This window comes from Watersipora subatra, chromosome 2, assembly GCF_963576615.1.
Source record: "Watersipora subatra chromosome 2, tzWatSuba1.1, whole genome shotgun sequence".
Lineage (NCBI taxonomy): Eukaryota > Metazoa > Bryozoa > Gymnolaemata > Cheilostomatida > Watersiporidae > Watersipora > Watersipora subatra.
Genome location: NC_088709.1, coordinates 68,269,350 through 68,296,889, shown reverse-complemented (window position 1 = coordinate 68,296,889; position 27,540 = coordinate 68,269,350). Strand labels below are relative to the sequence as shown.

The 27,540-nt window shown below is 34.0% G+C and overlaps 1 protein-coding gene across 3 annotated transcripts in view; it reads right to left on the bottom strand.

The window, feature by feature from the left end:
* The window catches only part of LOC137387088 (ceramide phosphoethanolamine synthase-like), a 42,427-nt gene extending 19,342 nt beyond the window's left edge, over positions 1-23,085 (bottom strand). Inside the window, exon 1 of one of the 3 annotated variants that reach the window (XM_068073385.1) lies at positions 23,000-23,085. The gene's annotated coding sequence lies outside the window, so the exon portion shown is untranslated. Of the gene's footprint in view, positions 1-6,613; positions 6,748-6,790; positions 6,916-22,999 lie in introns of those variants that run through there. The other 2 variants (XM_068073384.1, XM_068073382.1) reach the window with 2 other exon arrangements.
* Positions 23,086-27,540: the final 4,455 nt, after the last annotated feature.

Below are 27,540 nucleotides of genomic sequence, written 5' to 3'. Positions count from 1 at the left end.
CTCCGCTTTCACTGATTTCAGTTTAAATGACCTTGGCACTCTGCTATCATTGCCGGGTACTTAATATGCTTGGAATCTGAAGCGCTTCTAAATCATTTATTACCCGTACCCTGGCAATCCAGTGTGCCATAGGAGACCAGCCAGTGTGCCTTTGTGAAGCACAAAGAATAAGTACATGTATAGCGACAACTATTTATATGCATTGGAGATGACTTGCAGGACTGTCAGTTGTTTTAACAAGCTGACAGTCATGAGTTCAAACCCTGTTTAACGCAATCTTTTTTCCCAGCTTTGATCATTGGCTTCAGATGGACATGGCTCTTAATATGTGAAAAGGTGGCTGGGTGGCACAGATGACAGCACGCTTGGCTTAAGGTCCAAATATCTAGGTTCGATTCCCGTATGATGCATCTTTTTTCCAATGCTTATTGTGGCTTCAGACGAACATGCAGGCCGGCTCTTATTATAGTAAAGATTGTGTAAAAGGAAACCGCAGACAACACTATTGATCTACTACGCCAGGGTCGGTTACTAACGCCTTATCAGTTGTGTAATTGCTAAACCTCTAGGGGATCACTAGAACTTTCGAAGTAGCATCGAAACTAAATTCATATATTTTTTTCAGAATGCTTTCTGACTCCTCCCCCCAAAACCTAGAGTGGTGGTGGAAAAATATTGAACAGATACTCATCATAGTATGGAGATGGGGTATGGGATAAGCATTCATTTAGCCTACAAACATGGGAGTTACCCTCTACATGATGCCCCTACATGATACAAGAAAGTAATTACTCTATCGATGACCAGGAAACAGGTAAACAACGAGCATCCAGAGAAGCTGATGATGAGGCCACGTGAGCGATAGCAAAAGCTAATATTTAGCGCAGACCCAGGTAGCAGATTACAGGCAAAAATTAATTAAGCACTATAGTTAAAAGGATTATCTCAATAGCCATGCCATTAAGTTCCTCTTAAAACCTAACGTGTTTTGTATACTGCATATAGAAATAAGCAGAGTGTTCCATAAAACAGCTTCTTAATAAATTGTTCTTTTGTGACCAGCAGCGGAAGATGATTTAGGTAGAGGTAAGTTGAATTTAGAATTTCGAGTGAACTAGTGCTGTGAGAGATGAGAATATGATGAGTAGAAAGATATATGAGCTCTAAGCCAAGTCCGAAATTTAAACAACTGACTAACATTCAAAATATTGCATTTTTTAAATAGGTCCCAAGTCAAGAAATAAAAAAGTTTCTTGTTAATAATGCGAACTACTCTTTTTCGATAAAGAATTAATTTCTCAAGATAAATTAATGAAGTTATAAAGTCAATGAGTTATAAAGTAAAATTAGACACTTCATGGTAAATGAAAAGATAACTGTACAATAGGCCACTAAGCAGACGTAATTGTTTTAATAAGCTTTCTATATGTAATTTCGAGTTCAAGTTGTTGTCAATAGTTATTCCGAAAAATTTAACACAGCCTGTTTTCTATGACCTGTTTCTGTTTTCTAATTGTATCACCATTTAGAAGAAGAGAATTTTCCTTTTATTTAAATTTGTTCTGATGGTTCTTTAAAATATTGTAATTTGTCTTCTTAATGTTATTAGTTGATTTGTTTTGTTGACACCATCTTGTAAGTTCTATCAAATCAGTGTTTATAAGGTTAATGTCATCATTTAAGTTTTTTGATTTGTAAAATACGCTAGTATCATCAGCATACAAAATAGGCGTTAATAATTTTAGGTTAGAGCACAAGTCTTTAATATATATTAAAAATAGCGTTTGACCTAAAATTGAACCCTGTGATACTCCATAAGTTATATTGCTAAAATTTGAACAAGTAAAACTTAGCAATGTAGTTTGGGAGCGATCTGTCAAATAAATCTTTATCCATGTAATGTAATTTTTGCCAAAACCTAACAATTTTATATTAGTCAGTAAAATGTTATGATCAATGCTATCGAAAGCTTTACTAGAATCAATAAAAACCCAAGTACAGTATATCTTTGGTTAAAAGCTTCAAGAGTTTGATTTTTGAGATTTACGACTGCATCTGTAGAACTTAATTTTTTTGAAAGCGTTAATGTGCTTGTATGCTGTCAATAAAACCTACCACACTCGATTATTGCAACCACTTATGTACATATAAAAAGCTAAATTATGAGGGCTACACATTGGGAATTGCATAGGGAATCCGGAATAATCCTTACATGATCAAACCTCACTGATTGTTTTAGCGAGCCCATTTTGTAAAAGTTTGCAAAGAATTTTAGGCGAGTATTAGACCCCACCTCTGGAGGAGTTTTCAACGTTCAACAGTTCTTTAAACAAATGACAGGTTCCTTGGTAGAAGTGAAGTTGGTAAAGATAAACATTGAGGAGAAGACAAAAATACCAACTATTATAGTACAAAACTTAAATAGGTTCTGCATACTGTAAAACCTCTAACTGAACGCCACCCCTAACTGAACCCCACCTCTATTTAAACGCCACCTCTATTTAGACGCCACCTTCATTTGAACACCACCTTTAATTGGATGCCACTTTAGGGAAAGGTTTAAAAAATTGAGCGCCTTGACGTTCAATTAGATGTTTTACGGTAAGTTAGTTTGTGCGGAATAAACCTAGCAATACCTCAAATGCCTTCATTTCCAATCAGGCCGCAGGTGGGTGTTTCCAAGGTTAGTTCTCAGGAACCAAACAGAGTTTTGAAACCAAACATAGTGACGTTTGTGTGAAATCAGCCAAGAAATGTGGAAACAAATAGAGTTTATGTGGACTAACAGACAGATACAATGACGAAGTGGGATTAGTGAATAAGGATATCACCTAATCCAAGTTAGAGTAAGTTAGGCTGCATATAATATAATATATTACCTCCAAACATGTGAATCACCAAGAAGCTTTCTGACCCTTCACAGAGTAATAATAAAAATTGTTTTTGTTGATTTTTGTGTCTTAATCGCATGTTTTACTGATAAGCGCAATCATAGGCAGTATTTATTAGCAATTATCTAGAGGATTTGAGACACGGAATCAATTGAATGAATTACTGTGTATTCCTATAGGAATATATGCTACTAAATACAGCGTTTTACTGTAAGAATCAGTCCCAGAAGGAATTAAGTTTGTATGTAGAAGTTTGACTGCGCATGTGGATAAGTACATCTTCAACAAGCTGATTGTAAATATGATTTATTATTAATATACTTTTATACAAAGTTACCATAATTGGTAAACATCTGGCACCCCCACAAAAGAACCGTAGGCAGGAGAGAGGGCAAACACGATAGAGGTATTCTGTTTTAGTTATGCATATCAAAAGCTGTCGATTTGTAAATAAGCAGTGAGCCAAGGAAAGTCACTAAAAGGCACTCATAGCTGTCAACTTTATATCAGTGTCACTGTTTGAATTCAATCAGTGGTGTGCTATGTGAATGATTTACTACAGCTTGATACACGGGTAATGTAATACAATGCTCCCACAAGCGGTCAGCGTTGTAGAATTTATCAGATGTCAGCCCACTGCCACAGGCAATCATGCTCATCTGCTAAACTGTTGCACAAGATTGCTCTGCGGGGTTCCTAATAGCCGCTTCCTTATTGGTTGTCCTTCAAAGTTAGGATTCATTGCTAGCCTTGCGGTAAATTACAAATGTCACCAAGTCGCTAGCTCTCTTAGGGGGCTAAGCCCTCTACTTGCCAACAATAGATAACTGCCAACATGCTGATTAGTTAACAGCTCCTTCGTAAGGTAGTATTCGACTCATAGAGTATGCTTCTCATTAACTAGCACATCCTGTATGTGAACACCACTACTAGCAAATGATTACTGTTTAATATGGTAACTTTTTTGAAAGAGTGATTTTTATAACAGGGCGGTTCCACGAAAAAGCGATTTCTATAAAAGGTCGACTTTTATAAACAAAGCTATTCTATAGAAGACCGGCTTCGATAATAGGGATTAGGGCGATTCCAATGCCTCCAATAAAAGGTGATTTCTATAAAAAGTAAACTTCTACAAACAGGCCATTTCCATAGAAGACAGTTGTAACAAAAACATAATAGGTGCAACTATTATAAAAAGGCGATTAATATAAAACAGGCAATACCTTTATATGGGCAATTCCTACAGAAAGCTAGTTTTTATATAGGAAAATTCTATAAAAAAGACACTTTTTACTGTAATCTTTACGATAATAAGAGCTGTGTCTGTCCTACTTTTTGCCCCCAAGCCGCTGTTAAAGCATCAACAAAAAGCTGACTTGCACACGTGTTGAACTCAGACACTCCGATTTACAGACCGGCACGCTAGCCACTACAATACTCAGCTGCCTTACCACTTCACCAGATAATTATGCCTACACTTATTACTCATGCCGATCTCTCATGGTGCAGGGGGACTACAAAGCATACGAGCTCTTATAAAATAAGACTTCCCATAAAAAGATAATTGCTAAAAGCAGCCTGATCTCTATTCATAAAGGACAGGTATGAAAAGTCTGCAGGCCTACTGGCATCATGCGCATTTTAGGTTTTGTTATAACTTGTTACTTTTGTAGCGTCAAGCGTTTCCTGCAATTATGGTTAAAACCCAAAGCTTGCAAATCGTAAGAGAAGATAAATTCTTTGTTTCTAGTTTTAAAATCTGCCAAAAAACATTTTAAACCCACAAATCTCTTTTACTGCTCTGACAGACTTGTTTACCTTTAAGGCGGTGCTATAGGTCAGGGTTTCTGGAATATTGACAGAACTAAACATAAACATGGCATTTAAATATTTATGCAAAAGGATAGTTCATTAGCGCAGTAAGCTCTCCTAAATGGCTCACAAAAAAGAGGAATAAACATATACAGAGAGCTGTGGGCTCTTCTTTGCCTGCGGAGTGCGTATACTTGTCTGTTCAGATACAAAATCTAGGAACCGGTTCCGTATTCCATTCAACATTATTAAAAATAAAAAAGTATTAAAACGCCTATGAGAATTTTTGTGATGTGATAATCATAATGATAAACGTCACATGTAATTGTCAATATAAACACTAGAAAAATATCTGGAACAAAATAGACGAAGTTATGATTTTCAAACTATAACTGTCACGAACAGCTTGCATTGTTTGTTCATCGGTAAATCAGACAGGCTGATTACGATTTTGTACTCAAAATAATGATTGGTCTACTCCATTTTTGTTTTCGAAGGCTTTTTTACAGCGATTCAATATCGGTGTTGCAATCGACACAACCAGCCCCGCCTTAAAAAGCTAGGTTACGTCACATATTTACGGGCGAGGCTTGTTGTGTCGATTGCCACACCGATATTGAATCGCTGTAAAAAAGCCTTCAAAAACAAAAATAGATTGGACCAATCCTTATTTTCAGTACAAAATCGGAATCAATGTGTCTGATTTACTTATGAAAAAATAATGAAAGCTGTTCATGGCAGTTATGGTTTAAAGATATAATCATAGTGAGAAATAATAGAATTTTTGCTGTCTAACCTGATAATGGTTGTTGGAGACTATTAGTAGAAGTTAATCTTTGTACTTTTACAAATCTCTGAAGTGGTAAGCTGCCTCTAGTTGGGTAATAATATTACAACTGGTCTGTAAGCACTAGGCAGCTAATAGAGCACTCACAGTGATAAGTGATTAGCCAGTAACAAGAGACTAACAAGTGAACAATTAGTTCCAGATTACAAGGCTGGCCTAGATCATGTGCTTCTCGCTTAGAACTAAACATAACTTGAAGGAGCCAGCTGGAATCACACTTTGATTGTTTCTTTGTGTGTACTACACATTTTACTATAAACCTAATGTTGGAAGTGTGAACCACCCACCCTCAATAGAGTCATTAAAAATCTCAGTTTCTCATCTAGTGCCTTCTATTACAAAGAGCTGATCAGTTTCTGAGAACGGAAGTTTCATCTTTAAAAACTTCCATCCTCATTTTAAGGTGCTGCCTTAAAATGCAAAGATGTGCATATTTTTTCAGCATTTAAGGAACTCATTACGTCTCTCCTTGATTTTGGTAAAAGCACAGTGTGTAGTATCCTACTTGTGAAGCGATTGGTAGATACAGTATTTTCTAGAGAATGGCTCTTTTAAAGAGCGACCCAGTTTAGCCATCGGTATAAAATATCAGTCAGAATTAAGCCTCACAACTTATTCACCAAACTTGTTTCATTTGAATGCTATTAAATAATTTTTTTAGGATTTAATGTTCATCTCCATCCATTTACTTCTCAGTAACTCCACGGTCAGCGGTGTGTATATCAGTCAGCAGGAAGTTATCTCTATCTTGCAAGAATTATTTATAGAAACAGCAAAAAACATGTCTACACATGTTTCGGTATGAATACGAAACAGTCAAAACTGGTTTCTTATGCTAAAATGCAAGCTTAGTTTGAATATCGGCAAAAAGCAGTTTAATACAGCATTTTATAAGTTTGTAAAAATGGTAATAAACTTGTGATAAATCTAAGTACTATTGATAACATGTATCAGCCAATAAAATATCTATAGCTGTGAACAAATTCTATGATGATATACAATAAACAACATCGTTGAGGCATTCTTTTGTTAGTCGACTCAAAGTATTTTTAGTATAACTTACTAGTTTTTCCCTTATAACTGCTAGATCAGAAGAGCTGTCTACCAGCATACTGACACACTGCCTAGTCTGTATACAATTACAGCTCATACAAGTATACAAGTCATAACCCTGTTCAGTAAAGTTGACAGCAACTAAAGTACATCTACATGTATATTTAGTGATAGTTTGAGAACTTACAAGCATTTGCTCAACTAGAGGAGTGCCGTCTCGCAGTCATCTTGGAGGAAGATAGACTACCTAATTAGTGGTTTGCGCTTGCAACTAGCTCTCTAGTAAAACGATGCTGCTGAGACTGACAGTTGCTGCCTCACTGTACTAGAAGAAAACTTGAAGCACATTGAGAATAGGCCATCAATTGCAGCTGTTGATCGGAAGTGGTTGATAATATTTGGTAATAGCTTTTCAGTGGATGTCAATGGCTGGATAAATACTTTGAACCCGTGGAATTTTCTATTTATTCTTGTCTTATCAACCATATAGTGTGCTAGTTTTTATGTAGTAGGAGGTTTTCTAGGATAGCCTTATTATGGAGTGATAACAGCCCTATGCTCACTGTACATCCTGTCTCAATCTAATACTTTTGAGAAAAATGAGCTCAAAACTTATAAAAAAATCAAAAGTTTTCTGACCACAAATATTGCACAGAACTGCTATTGCTTGCTCCTTCATGTATTATCTCTTTGTGTAAAACAGACCAGTGAAATTGATGAGTTATTCATCGTGAGGGCAGTTAGGGTGGCACAACTCCAACATAGGTTTTCAACATTGTTTGGTGATTGGTAAACTATTATCGGTAACTACCGCAGACATATCTGTGGTACATCTGTGGTATGTTTGTGACATGTCACAAACATACCATAGATGTACCACAGACATGCCACAGACATGCCACAAACATACCATAGATGTACCACAAACATGCCGCAAACATACCATAGATGTCCCACAGACATGTCACAAACATACCATAGATGTACCACAAACATGTCACAAACATACCATAGATGTACCACAAACATGTCACAAACATACCATAGATGTACCACAGACATGCCACAAACATACCATAGATGTCCCACAGACATGTCACAAACATGCCATAGATGTACCAAGGACATGTCGCAAACTAACAACTGATGTACCATAGAAATATCTTCTACATACCATAGATGTACTATAGACAACACAGAGACCATTAACAATCCATGTATAACTCAATACCATAAATATGTTACACATTTATCACAAAGACATTGCATGCGTATCATTGACACAATACAATTGTGTCCTAAACAAACAAATATGCACCATAGATCTGCCATAAACATATAATAGATATGCCATAAACATATAATAGATCTATTATAAACATATAAAAACATATAATAGATATGCCATAAACATATAATTGATATGCCATAAACATATAATAGATATGCCATAAACATATAATAGATTTATTATAAACATATAATAGATATGCCATAAAAATATAATAGATATGCCATAAACATATAATAGATCTGCCATAAACATATAATAAATATGCCATAAACATATAATAGAACTATTATAAACATATAATAGTTCAAACCAGATGTATCATTGAAATGGTGCATCCACAAATGCTTTGCTGCTGATCATCGTAGAGAGCGCAAAGTAAAGCTAATACAGAACGTCTTCATTATTATTATTATTATTTATACTTTCACTCGTTTTTTATTATTATCATTTTTAATAGCCCTCATTGATTGCCCCCCATCGATTGACTGCTCTTCATCAATTGCCCCATTGATATGCCCAGCTAGTAAAAGAAGCTGGTAGATTGTCTTGAAGACTATTAGATTATGAAAAACGATTGCAATACTGATGTAATACTTTAATCTTTTTGGTGTTCTGAATGACTTTCTGCTGGGGATAAAAGAGTTAATATTGACATACGAGTACTACTCGTACTACGACATAAGTAGTACGAGCTCAATCAACATTATTATATTTTTAGCATTGCCATGGCAATTCCAAATTCTAGACAAAACTGAGCTGAGGAGTGATGGTAATTTATCTGTAATAACCTGCGCTATAAAGTTTCTCTATGTGTACACAACTAGTCGTCAGAAAAAGCTAAAGAAACGACAAAGAAAATGAATAAGTAACGAAATAGTACAAAATAAAATAATATAGAAAACAAATGAAAACATGAAATTGTGTATTTTTTTATTTGCCACTCACAAATATTTGTTCGTTTGAGAAAATCTATTTCATCACACAAAGTAACATCAGCTACCCTTTGTCATTTCCATTGAAATCTCAGTTGTTGCAAGAGGCTGAAGAAACTGGGTAGCAAGTCAGTTCACATCGCAACATTCTCTGGCTGGCTGTCTGTCGGAAATTGACAATGATTTGCATCTTAGCGATGCATGCTTGGGTCAAGCAGTATGGCAGAGAAGAGGGGACCCAGTTCTCAGTATTTACCACTTCTTGAACTGTCAGATTAACCTGAAGGGATTCCTCTGCAACACGTCTAGTCTAACAGAGCCAGGTAGCCAATGCACTTGCCCAATGTGCGAAGGACAGAGTTGGATCTTTAACGTGCCCACATTGTCAGTGTGGTACACACGGCCTCCAAGCTACGGTCTAGATCTGAAAAGACCCAGCAATTTAGTGTTGAAAGCTTGCTGAGAGCTTTTTGTTAGATCGGTATTTAGCGGACTCGAACCACCAGCCCCATGGTTGACAGTCAAAGGCGCCACCACTAGGCCAACCTGACACAAAATTCTCTACACAGTAGGTAATGGCCTCTGCTGGTAATGGAGATATCATAGAGTCATAGACCATTGTCAGTTTAAAACAGTGTAATATTTCATTTAGTTTACAAGATAAACCTCCCGCGCAGCAAGAAATTTTGGATGACATGACTTAAGCTTTCTGACAGGTGTTTCGCAAACAGAGCATCCTGATGATAAGAAGGTTTGTTATGTTTTGCAATATTCCCTCCCAAGGGTATTGCAGTTGTGATGCCCTCTTCTCAGTCAGTAAGTTGTTAGTTTATGGCTTCTTACTAACATAAACACAATGCCACGCATTTGGGACTGGTAGTGAGATGGTTCTCTAGACTAGCCCAGCATGCTTGTTAAATCTAGACTTTCATAGATCTACCACTCACGCAAATCTTTATACTGTAAACTGGCATCACAAGTTTAGCCAATAAAAAAAGGAACAGTCAAAGTAAAGTGGATTTAAAACGACAGGTACAATTGAGCGTTGACATAGCAAGCTAATTCATGTTATTATCTTCAGAGCACATTGTTTCGGAGTCGATACATTTTACAGCCCAAAATTGTGTAGCTCATTGCTATACGTAGTTCAAATAACTACATATAGTAATAAAACACATTTTTTATCGTAAAACTATAATCCAAACAAAGTGTAAAAACCAATTATAAGTCAATTTACAGAATTAAAAGTGAAAATCAGTAAAAATGAGTTTATCAATTTATTTTTCTTAGAATCTAATGAGCAAAACTACAGCACTAGGAATGTGTAGGCTTGATGGTAGATATATACATATTTTATAGCAAACCTGCATTAACTGCAAAATTTAGTTTCTTGTATATAGTTTTTATTTTAAGTTTTAGAGCCAGCTGAAAACTCTGCACAAGAACAAAACGCTATCAATTTCGAAGTTTATCTCAAACGGATACCTTAATTCTCTAATATAAAAATATAGTTATCAGAAATATCTGAGGCCCAATGTTGAATTTCTCTAGCAGAAATACATATAGGTTGCCGTTTACAATTTTTATTTTTTGTAGCAAACAATAGAAGCAACAGAAATAGCTTGCTCTAACTTATACGATATATAGTTTAAATTTATTCAATTCACTTTGCTTTTTAATATTTCAAGCTTCTTTTTTAAAGTGTAAACAACTTTCAAGAAATTTTAAGAACAAGCATTTGTTCAACTTTTGCTTGTTGTTTAGAGATTCGAATGATTTGGAGGTTTTTAAGTCAAGTTCCTTAATATACGTTGTTATACTGTTGATAAGATGGTTGATGGGAGTTGTGCTAGATATGAGAGCACAACTCCCATGAGATATTAAAGCTAGAATTGAAGGATTGACAAGATTAGCGACGAAATGACTTCTATTGTGTTTACTTCTGTTACATGTAATTGAGAAAAAACTTTAAATATGAATAGGCACCTATATAAATTAATGCAAGTTTCATTTCATTTAGCTACTCATGATTTATTCACACTGTTCACTTTATGAAAAGCACCATAAAAATACAACAGATAATAGCAGAGACACTTTTTGCTCAGTTTGATAGGGGAAAAACAAAATTTTATGCTCTATTACATTATTATATATATACATTATTATTATATTATTATATATAATATATATAATATATATTATATATACAATGTATATATATTATTATATTATTAAATTTTATGCTGGATTTACAGAATTAATCCTTTTTCGTTTGAGATGTAGTTTCAACTCATAGTACACTTTAATAAACTTGCTCAATGTATCAAATGCCGGTTTAGTTACAACTTATTTCACTCTTTAGCATTTTGGATCATTGATGAAGGGAGAAAGGAGAAGAGCCGAGTCTTGGATAAGTGTGAACAAGAGCTGACTAATACAGGAACTAATACCCTTGACCTCCTCAAAGATCACTCATCTATGATTAAAGCTAAATATGATAATAGTCAGACAAGAAATCAATACAACGGATGAGTTAACTGTATCACTATAATGTGTAGAACAGCTGGCCATTAGCTCACCGAGTTTATGCTAATTACAGTCATTTATTAGAGATAAGGCAACTCCTTAACCATGAGTCAAATCGCATAAACTGTATGTGTACTATTCATGCTTTATATGCTTTTAGTCTAGGTTTAGTTTTTGACTGCAATACATGTGTAAATAATTACAATCCATTAATCAGAAAGCAACTTTTCTAATGCATTAGTTCATTATTTTACACACCAATTACACCATATATTAAAAAATTAGGTAATACATAAAATATATCAATTTTTTTTATAAATACTCTTTTATTAAAATAGGCTAGGCTGAGGAGCATGTATCTAGCAATTTGTATTTTAGCCTCAGTTTTTCAGATCTTTGCGTGAAATAAAAAAGTGTAGAAATAAATTGAGGAGTGTTTACTTAATAATACTTAATAATGCCAATATATATATACATGTATATATATATATATATATATATATACATATATATATACATATATATATACATGTATATATATACATGTATATATATATACATGTATATATATATACATGTATATATATATACATATATATATATATACATGTATATATATATATATATATATATATATATATATATATATATACATGTATATATATATACATGTATATATATATATATATATATACATGTATATATATATATATATATTTCTCAAAGTAGGTGTATGGATATGTGTGTCATTCTGGCTATAGCTAAAACACATGCTGGTTATTTTACCGATGCAACCACGAGTTATGATGCCTCTGTTGAAAAATATTTTTCGTAAGGTTCAATCACTATATTTGGGGTCAAAGCCAACTCTTCTCACACAGACAATTATTTTGTCTCCTTGGGAAGAGCTTCGACCTTATCTCTCCGTTTGGTCAGACAAAGACAGTACGATATCTCATTTTCACATTTGTACCGGTATCAAAAGGTATTAGTATCATCTATTAGTATAGCTTCTGGTAGAACAGTAATCTTTTTTATACACACGCACTTTTATGCCAAAATTGCTATTATTAAATCTACGTATTCAAGATTTTTATTTTGTTTTCTCAGATCGTATAAATTGTATCATTACCAAATCATCTTTTATTGTTTTATTGTAATCATAGCAAAACCGACTTAATTTAGCTATTAATTGCTAATTATTTCACATTTACATCTAAACCTTTTCATAGCCGTTTTATTTTTTTAAATTTTTTGACCAGCACGAAAGATTTTGCTCATGATATGAAGTTTAAAAGTTGTTTGACAAAGTTTGAAAACCTTTACAGCTGTTTTCATTTTTTCTCCTAATCAATTTTACTTACACAAAACACTTCTCATGATATGTAGTTTGAAAGTCAGAATGTCAAATGTTATATGTTAAATACAAATCAATTTTCTGCCAAAAGGCTCTTTTTTATTATCTGGGCAACGTCGGGTAGTACAGCTAGTCTGAACTATAATAAAGACAGTGTTTTTCTGTCTGTCCGTCTGTCCGTCTGTCTGAAGCGACACTAATAACATTAGGAAAAACGGTTGGCCTCGCTGGAGGCTGAAACTCAGATATCCGGATTATGCGCACTGCCAGCTCTGACACTGGAACACCTTGCAGCATTATATGCGGGATAATCATGGGCATATTGAATAAACACGACAATCTCTTACAGTACACTAAACTGCCGGAGTACTAGTAAAATATAAAAATGATAAACTAATACACAAAGAAAACCACAAAATACAGCCAGTTTTTAATGAACCATAATCAATATATCTGCATTTAAAGTCTAGCTGGGGTTTATGTGCTTTGTGCCATTAGATATGATATGTCATAATAAATAATCACATGTTAGAGGTACCGGAATGAAGCAGCATATTGTTAGTGAATGATAATAGTGCATGATACAAAAGCATTTTGCATAAGTGGCTAAAAACATTATCTGATCAGAGCATTTTATGTGTAAATTTACATAATAGTTTTAATAATATTATGTCAAAGATAAAAACGAATTTATCTATAAGACTCCATGTATTATATGACTTTTAGTGACATCAAATAATTACAGAACAAAACAGTTTCTCTTCAAAACTTCATGTATGATCACGCTAATTTGGAAATTTTAAAGCATAACAAAAGCATGGTTTTACTTCGGAAATATTTTTCCATTTTTGAGGTTCAATGTTTTGAAGCATTGTAGTTTTGTGGATCTGCATGCAACTCTTTAATTTTTTATAAAAAAAAAGAGTAAACTGCATTCCTAATATGGAATAGAAAAATATAGAAAAATGACAAAGTTCAGATAGTCTCTGTTAGAGTAAGTTACTGTACATCGAATAAGGTAATTATCTTTTTTACCATTTGTCCTTACCCCCTGTGTTTCCCCTATACTGTTAAGGCTGCACCTACAATCACTTGCATCTACAGTTTCAGACATGTAAACTATGGCTTTATTAACTAAAGCTTTCTAAAAAATTATCAACAGCTTTGGGCTTTATGAGGAATTATTCAGATTGCTATGTGGTCTTACGTAGGTCTATGATTATGCAAGGTTTTGAGTTCTTGGAACAAATTTAATTTCTATATACTTTAATTGTCATGCTGGCAGTTCAAGTATAACTGCCACGAATAGCTTTTATCGATTTCGTTAGGTAAATCAGACACGCTAATTCCAATTTTTTACTCAAAATAAAGATTGGTCCACTAACTGTCAAAATCATGAAGGCTTTTTACAGCGTTTCAATATTAGTCTCGCAAATGACACAATTGACACAACGAGCTCCGCCTATAAATATGTGACGTATACATGTACTAGATTTTTAGGAACGGAAATTGGAAATGTTTAGTCCGATCTAGAATTATAGAGATGGGTGTCTTAAACCCATTATTCTCTAAATTTAACTTTAAAAAAGAACTGTGTTTTTATGAAAGGTAAATAAACTATTTAACATTGCTCGTAGCTTGTTACAGGATGTTTAATAGACGGAACGCCGAGAAAAATGAGCTCAAAAAGCGCTATAACAACGCTGGCTGTGACAGCGTGATAAAATCGCGATTTATAGAACTAATTCTTCTCGCCGTTCAGCCTATTAGCCAAAAGCCTTCATGACTTTGACAGTTAGTGGACCAATCTTTATTTTGAGTACAAAATCGGAATCAGCGCGTCAGATTTAACAAGAAAAAACGATAAAAGCTGTTTGTGGCAGTTACGGTTCAAAGTATACAACTGCTGACTTATCCTCTTCGTAGGTTTTTATTAGTGGGCCATGATATCGAGAAACATTCTAATTTAAGACACTGCTGATATACAATGGCCAAAATAGATAGTAATAAAAAGCATAATATATATTGTCTATATGTATTTATCTCAATCCTCATGTATGTAAATCAGTTTGTCCAGCTACAGCTATTAAAATATCGGAACAAAAAATCTGTATTGTAGATGATTTGATCTCGGAACGCTAAGTGTGTTAAACTTAACGCACTTAACATTCCGAGATCAAATTTTGAAATGTATAATTTATATATTATATTATATAATGTATAATTATAACGATTGAAGTTAAAACATTAGAGTATAGTTAGAAGTTATTATCATAAAATATTTTATCATATAGCATATGATAAAAAATGTTAACTTATTATAATATATCATAGAATAACGCGGTACAATATAACAGGTGAGGTAATCTAGTATAACATGGCACACCGTTTATACTGACCACCGAGTAAACTCTATGGAGCTTTATGTAATTTAATAACCAAATATGGCATAATAAAGTTTTTTAATATAATTCTATACACCATGATATAATATAACTTGTAGTGTTGTGCAATAATATATTGCAGAAGGATGAAGGGCTGCCTCATCAGAATAAGCTTAGAAGTTTTCTTTCAGTAGGTTTTATGTCATAATTCAGTCATTATGTGAAGGAATTACTGCTGTCTGTTTACGGCTGAATGTTATTCTGGATTTACAGAAGGGTATTTCTGTAATCTATTTGAAACAATGTTAATGTCAAAATAAAAATACAAGAAGCATCAGTGTATTACTGGTGTTTGACCTCATTTACTGGTATGATATGATTTGCTAATAGCCAATCAGCCACAAAGTTAATCAGCAGATCAGCCAATCGTCATAATCACACCACCTTCTATTGTAATGTTATTAAAGGCTTGGGCTGCCGTGTATAGAGTAAATCAATCACTGCTGATGATACAATTTAAGCCTTTTCTTAATAAATTAACTTAGTTTCTCATAATGTATTAGAAATTTATAGACATTTTATGGCATTTGAAACGCATGATATATTATAACATTCACTGAATAAAGAATATTACGAAAAATATAGAAAATTAAGTTCATCACTAGGATTTTTATATTGTTTGATATATAGTATTTATGAATGCAAGATCAAGCTATAGTGACAAAAATTTTTGACGAATAAAGACATTTGAAATTGTAAAGCAGAAATTATGCATAGCACAAAAAGAACTCGTCTTCTCTTGCATTGTTAAAGCGACTTGCGATGTTTTCAGATTTTCTACACAATGACAATATATACACAATGTACTATTATGAAGTGACAATACAACATAACACAACACTAATCAGAATAAAGCATTTATCAAATATATATAAAGTATATATATATATACATAGTATATATACAGTGTATATATATAGTATATATACAGTGTATATATATAGTATATATACATGTATATATATAGTATATGTACATAGTATATATATAGCATTTATACATAGTATTTATATATAGTATTTGTATATAGCATTTATATATACATAGTATATATATATATATAGTTTATATATATATATATACTATGTGTATATATATACATAGTATATATATATATATATATATATATAGTTTATATATATAAACTAGAAATTCCACTGTCATACAGCCCACGACCAAAGAGATGGCCAGAGATATTGGCAATAAAATAAAGGGTACTAATGGTTGAGAAATGCAATATTAGCAATAAAATGGCTCTGCAGTGCAATAGGATAACTGCAATGGTAGCTGTAATGTACTGGGTGTGGGTGTTATTATATACAACAATAAGCAATAATGAATGGAAAAAGATGTTTATATTTTCCCCCTGCAACAGGAGAAATGCAATATTGGCCAATATTAGAAGTAAAATGCACTGATATTCTTAGAATAATCAATTTTATTAATATAGTAATAATAGAAAACCAATACACAATTTTGTTTACATTTCAAAACGTCATAGGTAGCAATATCGAGAAGTTGTGGTATTTATATAGGTTTTTAGAAAATTTATTTAAAAAGTGTTTGGTCATGACAAACAACAATGAAAGGAAAATATTACACGTTTATATCTCTCCCTTGCAATAGGAGAAATGCAATGTTGGCCAATATTATAAGTAAAATGCACTGATATTATTAAAATAACCAATATTGTTAATATAGTAATACAGCAATAATAGAAAACCTATGAGCGTTAATGCGTCTCGAAGATTTCTGCAAACTGCAGCAAAATAAAAGCTGTTATAAAAGTGTTATAAAGCTGTAGGCCTAATTTACTGTAATGTATGTAATTCAACAACGATAAAGAAATATGTTTATTATAACTCTGAAATGCAAAATTAGAAGTAAAATGGCAAGCTACTGTGTACTATACACAGTCTGAAAGTTGGTTGCGTTGAATGTAGAATGGTTTTGATAAGCGATCTTTAACAGAAAGCAGGTAGGGGCATTCACTCGTATAAAAATGTAGCAAAATAAAAAATGTTCTCGTCATGAAGGGGCGTTGTAGTTTGGCCCTAGCTTGTACGTAAGTTGTGAAGAATTTCGGCTAACGTTTTAAATAATGAAACCTTCGGTGATTGGACAAAAAACATAGGCTGATAAACGGTGTACCACAATTTCGTACCTGTAAATCGGTCTACGCCTCAAACGGTCTACGTTTATTACAAAAACCTTCGAATAAATTCGATTACAAAGAAACAGCACCTTAGACTGGTAAAATGAACACGGTTATCTCGTGAAATACGCACTACTAAATAGTTCTACAATCGGTCGCACGGCTTTATTGGCGTTTCAATTTTCGGTCTTAACTTTTATTAAACCGAGCTTTTCAAGCTTTTTGTGGCAATTTTCGTTCAATTAAATCTGTCTATTTGTGTATAATCCGGTCAGATGGGTAAGTTTAAAAATAATACCGACAATTTACAAAGACTTGGTAACATATTTCAATAGGTTTAAATGTGTTTTGTATCGTTATTATACTTTAACGACTTTACATTCCGATGCTTAAATTTCTTGATGAAATTTCAAGCCAAGGGTTCGTCTCATTGTTGATGAATAATTTTCGTAAGTTGTGTGCACATGCATTTATCATAAAAACTCGCACACATCGCTCCGTTCGTTTGCTCGTGGGACTATATATAGTTTAAATATATAGTTTATATATAAACTACGTACGTATAAAGCGTACCTAAGCCATGCGTAAAGAATATATAAAGTATATATGAAGTATATATAAAGTATATATAAAGTATATATAAAGTATATATAAAGTATATATAAAGTATATATAAAGTATATATAAAGTATATATAAAGTATATATAAAGTATATATAAAGTATATATAAAGTATATATAAAGTATATATAAAGTATATATAAAGTATATATAAAGTATATATAAAGTATATATAAAGTATATATAAAGTATATATAAAGTATATATAAAGTATATATAAAGTATATAAAAAGTATATAAAAAGTACAGTCATACTTCAACTTACGAGCTTAATGTGTTCCGAGACTGAGCTCGTATGTTAATTTGCTCGCATGTTGGTGCAATTTATTTATATATAGAACAATTAAATATATATTGATTGGTTTCCATACTCTAAAAAATGCAAATAAAACACTGAAAACCAGATATTGTAACAGAAAGAACATGTTGGTTATTGTCCTAACTTACCACATGCTTTCAAAAAGCAACAAATAAAAAATAATGCAAAGAAATGTGATTAATTAAAATGTAAAATTAAATACTTACAATAGCAGCTAACGCTAGCATTTGCCAGGGAGAGAGATATAAGTTATGCTTCATTACGACAGTTGACTTTGATAAATCTGGATTTTATCAATGTCTTAACAGACAAACTTAGAAGCAAACCTAAAAGCAAACTTTCATTTTCAACTTAACGTAGTTAAAATTTCTTCGGCGTTCATAGTTTGAAGTTTCTCGCTGGTTAGCTAATTTTTCCTTTGTTTCGCTTTCACGACCAGCCGGCCGTTTTAAGATAAACCTATCTAAGGGCGTTTGCCTTTGTCGCCCTTTCAACATGTTGCGATCAGGACGAACACAGGCGTCGTCATCAAGGGTTAATGCACGACCACTAGCCAACTTGTCCGAATGTCTATTTTTATAGTTTTGATAGACAGAACCGGCCTTTTCTGAGCAGTCTCTCCTTCAGCGGTCGTGAAGATCGCTGTGCCATTTATAAACTATCGTTAGTCTTTTTGCGAACTAAATGCCCTGAATATAATCCTTCTGTTTGATAATTGTGGATGTATTTCTGTCAATTTGCTGAGCTAGCTCAATCACGCATATATATTTCGCATATTTTTCAATAATTTCCCGTTTAATATTAACTGTTATCATTCGCTTTTTGTTTGCATTATTTTTCATTTTACTGGCAAACTTTCGGTCAACGCACAGTACTTTTAATTCACGTAATTCTGCACTGAAAATCGCGCACAAAAAAGTATAACCTGAGCAGTTGAAAAATACAGAGTGATGCTGTTCTCATAAAACACCTCCGGCATACTTGGCAGGTGACTCACGTGCTCGTATCTCAAACATGGCTCGTATGTTAGTGCTAACACTTGCTTAAAAGCTGGCTCGTATCTCAAGTTTCTCGTACGTTGGAGCACTCGTAAGTTGAAGTATTACTGTATATATAAAGTATATATAAAGTATATATAACATCTTTACTATAATAACCGCCATGTTTAATTTAGAAATGTCAAACAAATTTGCATATGCAACAATTGAACTCAGACAATCCATTTTGCAGACCAGCGCACTAACCACAACACTACTCAGCCACTTTTAAATGTGATACTCATGCACCCGATGATTACTCCAATTGCTTATTGTGAACGAGGTACACAATAAGCAATTGTATAGCCCTGTACATATCCCCGAATAAGGAGTTGTCCTCTACACGCTCATCTCACCAATATATGATCAACACAACGATTACACTTTTCATTACCCACAAATAAATCTCATGAAGCACTCTTAGCATGAGTTTGTTATAAAGTAAGCTTCGAGTCATCATAGCCTAAGAACACCTAAATATAAACAAAGATCTCAGGCAACAAACTTTGTTGATGCATGACCGAGCCCGCAGTTGTTCACTGGTAACAGAGCATAACTGACATCACTGTTGTGTATCAACAACATGCTTAGTTATAGTATACACAAATTGTATTCTTCATGCTAGCTATTATTCTAAATAGCTATCTGGCATCTTGAATGAACCACCAGTGATAACACCCAGCAACAAATAAAAACTTGCCTTATTCTGATGGTTTCCAAGGTTGCCAAAAACTACAATGCAAATATCCTGCCAAGAATTTATTTTGGCTTTGATCCAACCCTCTTGACCAATTTGATTTGTTTGGTTAGCTAGAGAAAGACATATTTGGGAGCTTTTCCCAAGGTCATTGACCAATATTGGTGACTAGTACAAACAAGGCAGCGAAAACTTGTGACTGGGCACATTTTCGTACAGACACAGTTTCTGACAAAATAGATTTAATAAAATAACAATAACAACAATAGCAATAAAAAAATAAAAAACAGATTTTCAGCATACATTTACTTCTACATGGACAAAAACCAGCGGGTCCTCGTCGCATACTGGAGTTGTCTATACTTGAAATTAATGATAACGGGTAGTCATCATGACATAGTTATGAAGTGCAATTGTGAGACCCCTCCCTATTTATGCATCAATGCTTTTATGAAATTTTTGTTAGCAATCATATTTATATATATTAGTAGATAATTAGGAGTTTAATTCTTTACTAGTTTATACAACTTCATTCTATGTTGAGCACTGTGGTTTTAGTTCTACGAATGATAAATTTCAGCATTTTCATGAAATATTTCCAAGAAATTTATATACATATATATACACATATATATACATATATACACATATATATATATACATATATATACATATACACATATATATATATATATATATATATATATACATATACACATATACATGTATATACAAATATATATATATATATATGTATATGTTATATATTATATATGTAGTGTATTATATATATATATATATATATATATATGCATATGCTATATATCATATATGTAGTGTATTACATTATATATATTATATATAAATTCTGTGTTCTCTTAAACAACATTCCTTGAAACGGTACGAGCTATCTGAGCTTACTAGATAAGAGAGTTGTGTTCTATCAAAACAGCCCAACTCTCTTTTTAGTTGTTCTTAGCATTTGTTATACTCTGAAAAATAACTGTAAAAATGGAGCGAGTCTACTCGTTAGTGTTTGGGAATAGAAACAGGTAAAACTAGTAACTAGTAGAGTTAAAACTAACAGTACCTCACTAGTAACTGATAGAGTTAACACTGACAGCACCTCACTAGTAGCTAATAGAGATAACACTAACAGTACCTCACTAGTAGCTAATAGAGTTAACACTAACAGTACCTCACTAGTAGCTAATAGAGTTATCACTAACAGTACCTCACTAGTAGCTAATAGAGTTAACACTAACAGTACTTCACTAGTAGCTAATAGAGTTATCACTAACAGTACCTAGCAGAGCTCAAGGAACCTGTGCTAGAGAGATAGCATTTGTTGTTTAGCAACTAGCAAATTTTCATACTGTTATCACCAAAAACAAATCTATATCAACTGGTGCGGCAATTTCACCAACAGAGTCATTGCTGAAATGTGAATAAATACTATGTATGTCTAGAATGAAGTAATGAATCCTTGGTGCATTCTGTGTACAGAATTGTTTATTAATTGTAAACATACAGTGTTTAGAATGATGGTATTCAAAACTGCAAATATTAAACGACGTTTTCATCGCTCTGTTTCTAGCAAAAGTGTGGCCATGTAGGTTTTAAATATCTTGTATTTGAATTCGACATGACTCCTTCAATTGACAGCTTTGACTTGACAACTATTCCAGAACAGCGCACCTTTTAAAAATGTTGAATCGTTTTGCACTGTGAGCTTTTTCTAGCTTGTCATGTAGCTTGACTAAATTAGCAGAGCTTTTTGCGTTTGAGAGCTGAATACATCAGCTTGCAGGCGCTTTGGGCAAACTAGAGCTAGTATTTCAACAACATCATTCTATCATTTGCTACACTAATATCGTGTTTCCATGCTTTGAATGTATTTGGAGTTCCTTCCACTTTGGATCACAGTAGTAAAATCTAAACAGATTCAATGCCATTTCGCTTTGCAAAATTTGTGTGGAGGCATTTGCAGTGAGACTACTATTCGACGTCACAAAAAACGCTCACTGCTGATGAATTAGAATTGATAATACTCATTGAGGTGAAAACTCAGCGCATGTCATCACGTTACCACGTGGGTATATTCTAACTACCATTACTAACAATAGGGTGCTCATACCACAATTATGTGATAATTACCTTTTTTTATTTATTTTGTTACCTTATTCATTAAATAACTAAACCTACCGGTTGTACAGATTCCTACTGCATTGGTGCGGGCCTCTTCCTATGCTTAAATCTACTAGCGTAAAAACAGTTCTTTTTTACTAAAAGCCATTGTCATTTATTCGACCTTTCAAGTAATAACTTTATAACAAGTCGTAAACTCTGTTGCTGTTTTGTTATATAGAGGGATATTAACCTCATTAACTATAAAGAAGATTCTGATCAGACATCCTGTCTGAGTTAGTGCAACAAGTGTACGAAGCGCGAATTAAAAAGTCACCATAACCTGAAAATGAGTCTACTTTAACAATTTCTGTTTTAAGGAGTGCATCGCTAGTCTTGGAAACATCAATAAAGTGCAACTCCGAATCATTGAAACGATAGGGTGCAAATTTGTCAGTAGAGATTAACCTCGAATTTATTCAAAACATGGTAACCTAGCAAATGTGCAGAAAAACAGCATATTTTGAACAGACATGAAATGCATACAAATGTAAGTTCAGTAAACTATTCCCAGAATATTTGTATTTATCCTTCCACACATGTGACAAACATCATTTTTTATTCTGTAACAACAACATACTAAATCCACAATCATGTATTTCGATTTATGAACTTTCTGTTACGACAACCTGCAATTCATTAACCTGACTCATTTGAAATAATATTAGATTATCAGCTTTTAAAACAATTTTGTTCAAATCTTTCAATAATTCCTGATCTGTCTTCTCGTTTTTGTTTTGGTTCATAGAAAAACAGTATTTGGTCAACGGCTACTACCACCACCAAGAAAATGTTACACATACAGTACATCACTAAAGACAACTTACCATTTTGTCGCAGCTCTAGCATTGGTCTTCCAGGTGCATTTCAGTTCACTTCTTTTTTGGGTTTTGCTATTTGCTGAATGTACACTGAAGAATACATACAACCAATAATCAATACAAAATATTTGTTTCATTTCATAAAACCTTCTCATTCAAACGTGTGTAATGTAAAATAACTTACAAGAAGCAGAAATTACTTCCATTTTTGAAGAATTAAGAAATGCAACAAACTGCATTTAATTTTTGTTTCAATAAATATCCTTACGCTTTCAGTGCTTTTGCAAAAATAATGGAATTCACTAACAAAGAAATCATCGTTATGCAAAACAATTAAGTGTTCCGAGACACGGATGAATACGCTTCACGCTCAACAGAACTTGCAAGCTCTATTAATCCGAGAACAATAAATTGACACACGGCCAGGTTCCGCTAGGCTACTGGCGATTACTAAGTATACAAAATCTTCTACCAGCTGCATAGTTGAAGGATTATCTGTTACTGGCCTCACTAAACAACTTGTCTGTAGAGCCTCAATCAAAACTCACAACTACACGTATCGTTGATATTTTAGATTATTATATTTAGATATTATTATAATTAGACATTAAATATATTATTATATTTTAGATATTTTTGTTGTGATATTCAAGTGACAAACATATGAACTTACAAACAATTTAGAATAAGAAACACACTGAAATATTATAACAAAGTTTTACAGTCTGCTGTTCAAATTAATATTGAAACAATATAATAAAATTTTATTACATGCACTAGATGATGACTTCAAACACTTTGCTACAAAAGTAGAACACAGCAAGCTAGCTATCTCAGCCTACTTGTTCCTAATAGATTGAAGGTTTTTATAACATACTAAAGCTTGAATGCTAAACAAGTCTGAGCAGGGCTAACAAGACAACAAAACTAAAGCAAGTGTACAGAAGTAGCGATATAGAAAGTTGTAAAAGAAGCACCAACAGTATAAATATTTTCTTACCTTTTCCTTGACATTTGAGGAATAACTGAAGCTAGACACGATCAGCGCCAGTGGTAGGAGTCAAATAGCTGATTAATTCACAAAAGCAGCGACTATCCAAAGGCGTTTTTGTTCCGAAAGATAACAACAGCTTGTGTGCACTGTGTTTGAATCACTGAGGTACCCAGGTCACTATTGATGTCTCTTAAAACAAAAGACTCCTGACTTGTTTTTACTTCCTGCAGTCTAGAGGTAAGCCTAAGCTCCTTGGTAAGTTATGCGTTTCAAGTCCTCAACTTGATTTCCTCTGCTAGCTTTCACTGTAGGAGACCATCCTTCTAGCTGTTTCCTTGGCAAATTATGGGCCAGCTTAGGTATTCCAGAGAATTAAGAGTGCTTGAATGGTAATACCATTGTCCCTCCACGTAGTTTAAGTATATCAGCTTGGTCATTGAATGCCATGTCAGATGAAGGATGATGTTGCCCAGTGGCCCTTAAATCCGAGGCAGAAAAGGAGAAGGTGGGTACGCCTACCCTCAGTTAAATTCAAAGGCAGTGATGTTGAATCTCACATATCTCTATTAAAAATATAGTTTGCCATCCCAAAATGAAGGCAAATCTAAAAACAAAAAATTACTACAACTTTAAAGGAGATCAGATGAATTATTTTACAATGCCCAATATTCATGGTAAGATTCTCTACTAACCCAAAAGTCATGAGTTCAAATCCAGTTGAACGGAATCTGTTTTCTAACCTAGTAGCATTGCCTTAGACAGATGGATAAACACGGCTGTTATTATAGTAAAGACTACTCTACAAATTATTATTGGCTTTTGTCATGCAATACTTTGCAGCTTAGGGCGAAGCTAAAGAATTGTTTGCTGGTCAAACTGTCTTTTTGATGTGCCATCACATGCTGGGTTGTGATTGGATTATGCATTCTAAATCCTGGTTCCCGTATACTTCGCTAGCACCGGTGGCAGGATCGCAGGGCTATTAGCAGTGAAAGGGGAACCCACGTGCCGAGTACGGCTGGTAATTGCCAGTGGTCGACATAAGAGTTTAGCACTGTTCAACTTTCGCATGGAGCCGCAGGTAAAACATTTCCGAAATGCACTGTACAGATGAAGGTCAGCACTCTTAAAACAAGCACGGCGAGTGACCATTTTTATGTGATTAATAACGATGCAGCTTTATGCGAACATAAGCCACTGAGCCTAGCGTCGCAAGTGTTTTGCTGACTGAGATTACCGCTAGGGTCTCGCAGCCTATATGGAAACTAGGCTTCAGGCAAATCAGCTCTACAGCTAGCATTTCTACTAACAGATGTCCATGTCTCATCTCATCAGGTTGTATGCAAGTAGCTAAAATATTTACACAAAATATTTAAATACCAAACCACTTTGAGCTACTATATGTGTACTTTAACTTACTTATTTTGTGGACCCTTACTATTACTATTGTCATTATTATTATCAATATTATTATTATTATTATTGTCATTATTATTACTAGAGTTATCCTCCCCAGTCGTGTGGTGGTAGGTGACTGGTTTTAGTCCATGTTGAGTCCAGGTCTTAACAAAAGGCCAAAGGATCCAACATCTTCCTCAATTGCACTAAGAAAGGCCTTCCTCAATATGTGGGCTGTTCCTAAGGTGGCTGTTTTCTATATTGTCTCAAAAGACATGTTTACTCCTACCTCCGCCAAGTATGCTATATGCCTCATTGATATTGTTCCGAGTGCACCAATTACTATTGGTATCACTTCTGTTTTCACCTTTCACAGTCTGTTTATCTCGAACCCAAGCTCTTTGTATTTACCAATCTTCTCATCATCCTTCTGTACTACCCTTGTGTCTCCAGGTATTGCTAAGTCTATGACCTGACATTGTTTGGTTTCTTTGTTTATTAGTATCAGGTCTGGTCTTCTAGCTTCGATAATCCTGTCTGTCTGTTCGTTGAAGTCCCATAGCAGCTTCACTTTCTTATTCTCCAATACAGCTTCTGCACGGTGGTCGTACCATTTTTCTGTGTGGGACAACTCATGTTTCTTGCATATATACTCCAGTGCACTGCACTTGCCACTTTGCCATGCCACCCTTTATATTCTGTCTGTGAGATCTTACTGCATTCACTGACTATGTGGGACACTGTTTCATCTTTCTGCTTACACAATCTGCATTTCGGATCGTTTGTTGACTTTTCTATCGTGGTCTTCCTATAGTTGGTTCTTAATGCTTGATCCTGGGCAGCAATGATCAGGCTTTCAGTCTCTCGTTTGAGACACCACCTCTTCACTCCTTACCATGTCTCCTTTGCTGCTTGATCCTCTGTCAGTCTTAGATGTTGTCCATTCATTGGTTTCTCATGCCAGTTTTGCTTTCGTTCAGTTTTCTGACGGTTTCTATACTCTTGTCTTCCATCTTCACTGTTGGTAGTATGATCTTACCCGCTGTTCTTACAAATTCGACTGGGCTGCCCCCGGCATACTTTTTCAGACTGCGACTTTTGTATTTCACAGTTTCCTCTACACTCATTAATTACTATTATTATTTACACTCCACACTCACTATTATTATCATTAATATTATCATCATTATTATTACTATTATAATTGTCAGTTTTATTATTATTATTATTATTGGTTTTATCACAGCTTAAGCTGGTGTTGTTTTCTGTCATCAACCTAGTTCCACTAGGCTGGAATAAACAGGACCATCCTAAGGATATTAGCTGATCCTAACAGGACCGTCTGCTCAACCAATGTGTATTTCTTCACACAAACTCTCAGTCGAGTCATCCAATCAGTAACTTGATGTTTGGTACCAACAGCTCCTACTACAATGGAGATAACATGTGCTGTTGTTTTCCTCATTCTGGTTACCTCCAAGGTCAGGTTCTGGTTTTTCAAATCTTTTCCAACTCCTTCTTCCTCACTCAGAAATCACCAGAGAAGCAATATTTGCAATCAGTGTTTCAGGCCTCCCATGCATCCTCTATGAACCTGTCTGTATATTGAATCTCAGTCTTTAAACTCTCATTTTTCAACACTGATTTAGCCAGGTGGTCAAACCAGTTATTGCTTTTTTAGAATCCATTGGTATCGCACAATTCCCAGTGAATGGTTGAAGCAACACGGTTGTGTCTCTTCTTACATTATATTCTCCCTGTGCTAATGTCTTGGATTCACTGAGCAGGTGCATCACTGTTTCATCACGCTCATCACACATCCTACACTTCTTGCTGTCCATGTCTTTCATGATGATTTCCATGTCTTTCCTTGTGATTTTTGTTGAGAGTACCTGCTCTTGAGGAGCTAAAATTAATCCTTATGTTTCTTTTTTCAGCCATCCAGTTTTCAACCAATTGAAAGAGTGTAGGTCTGTCTCTTCTATATTTTGAGAACACTGACCATGAAGAGCCTTTTTCTTATGTCCCTCAATCCGTGTGTTATTTTTTCTTGTTTGTTCTTTTTTTATCGGTGAAACACATGCATGATTTACCTTGGCAAAAGAAATATCTTATTTTCAAAATTTATTGTCTCAATTTAAGGATTATGACCCAA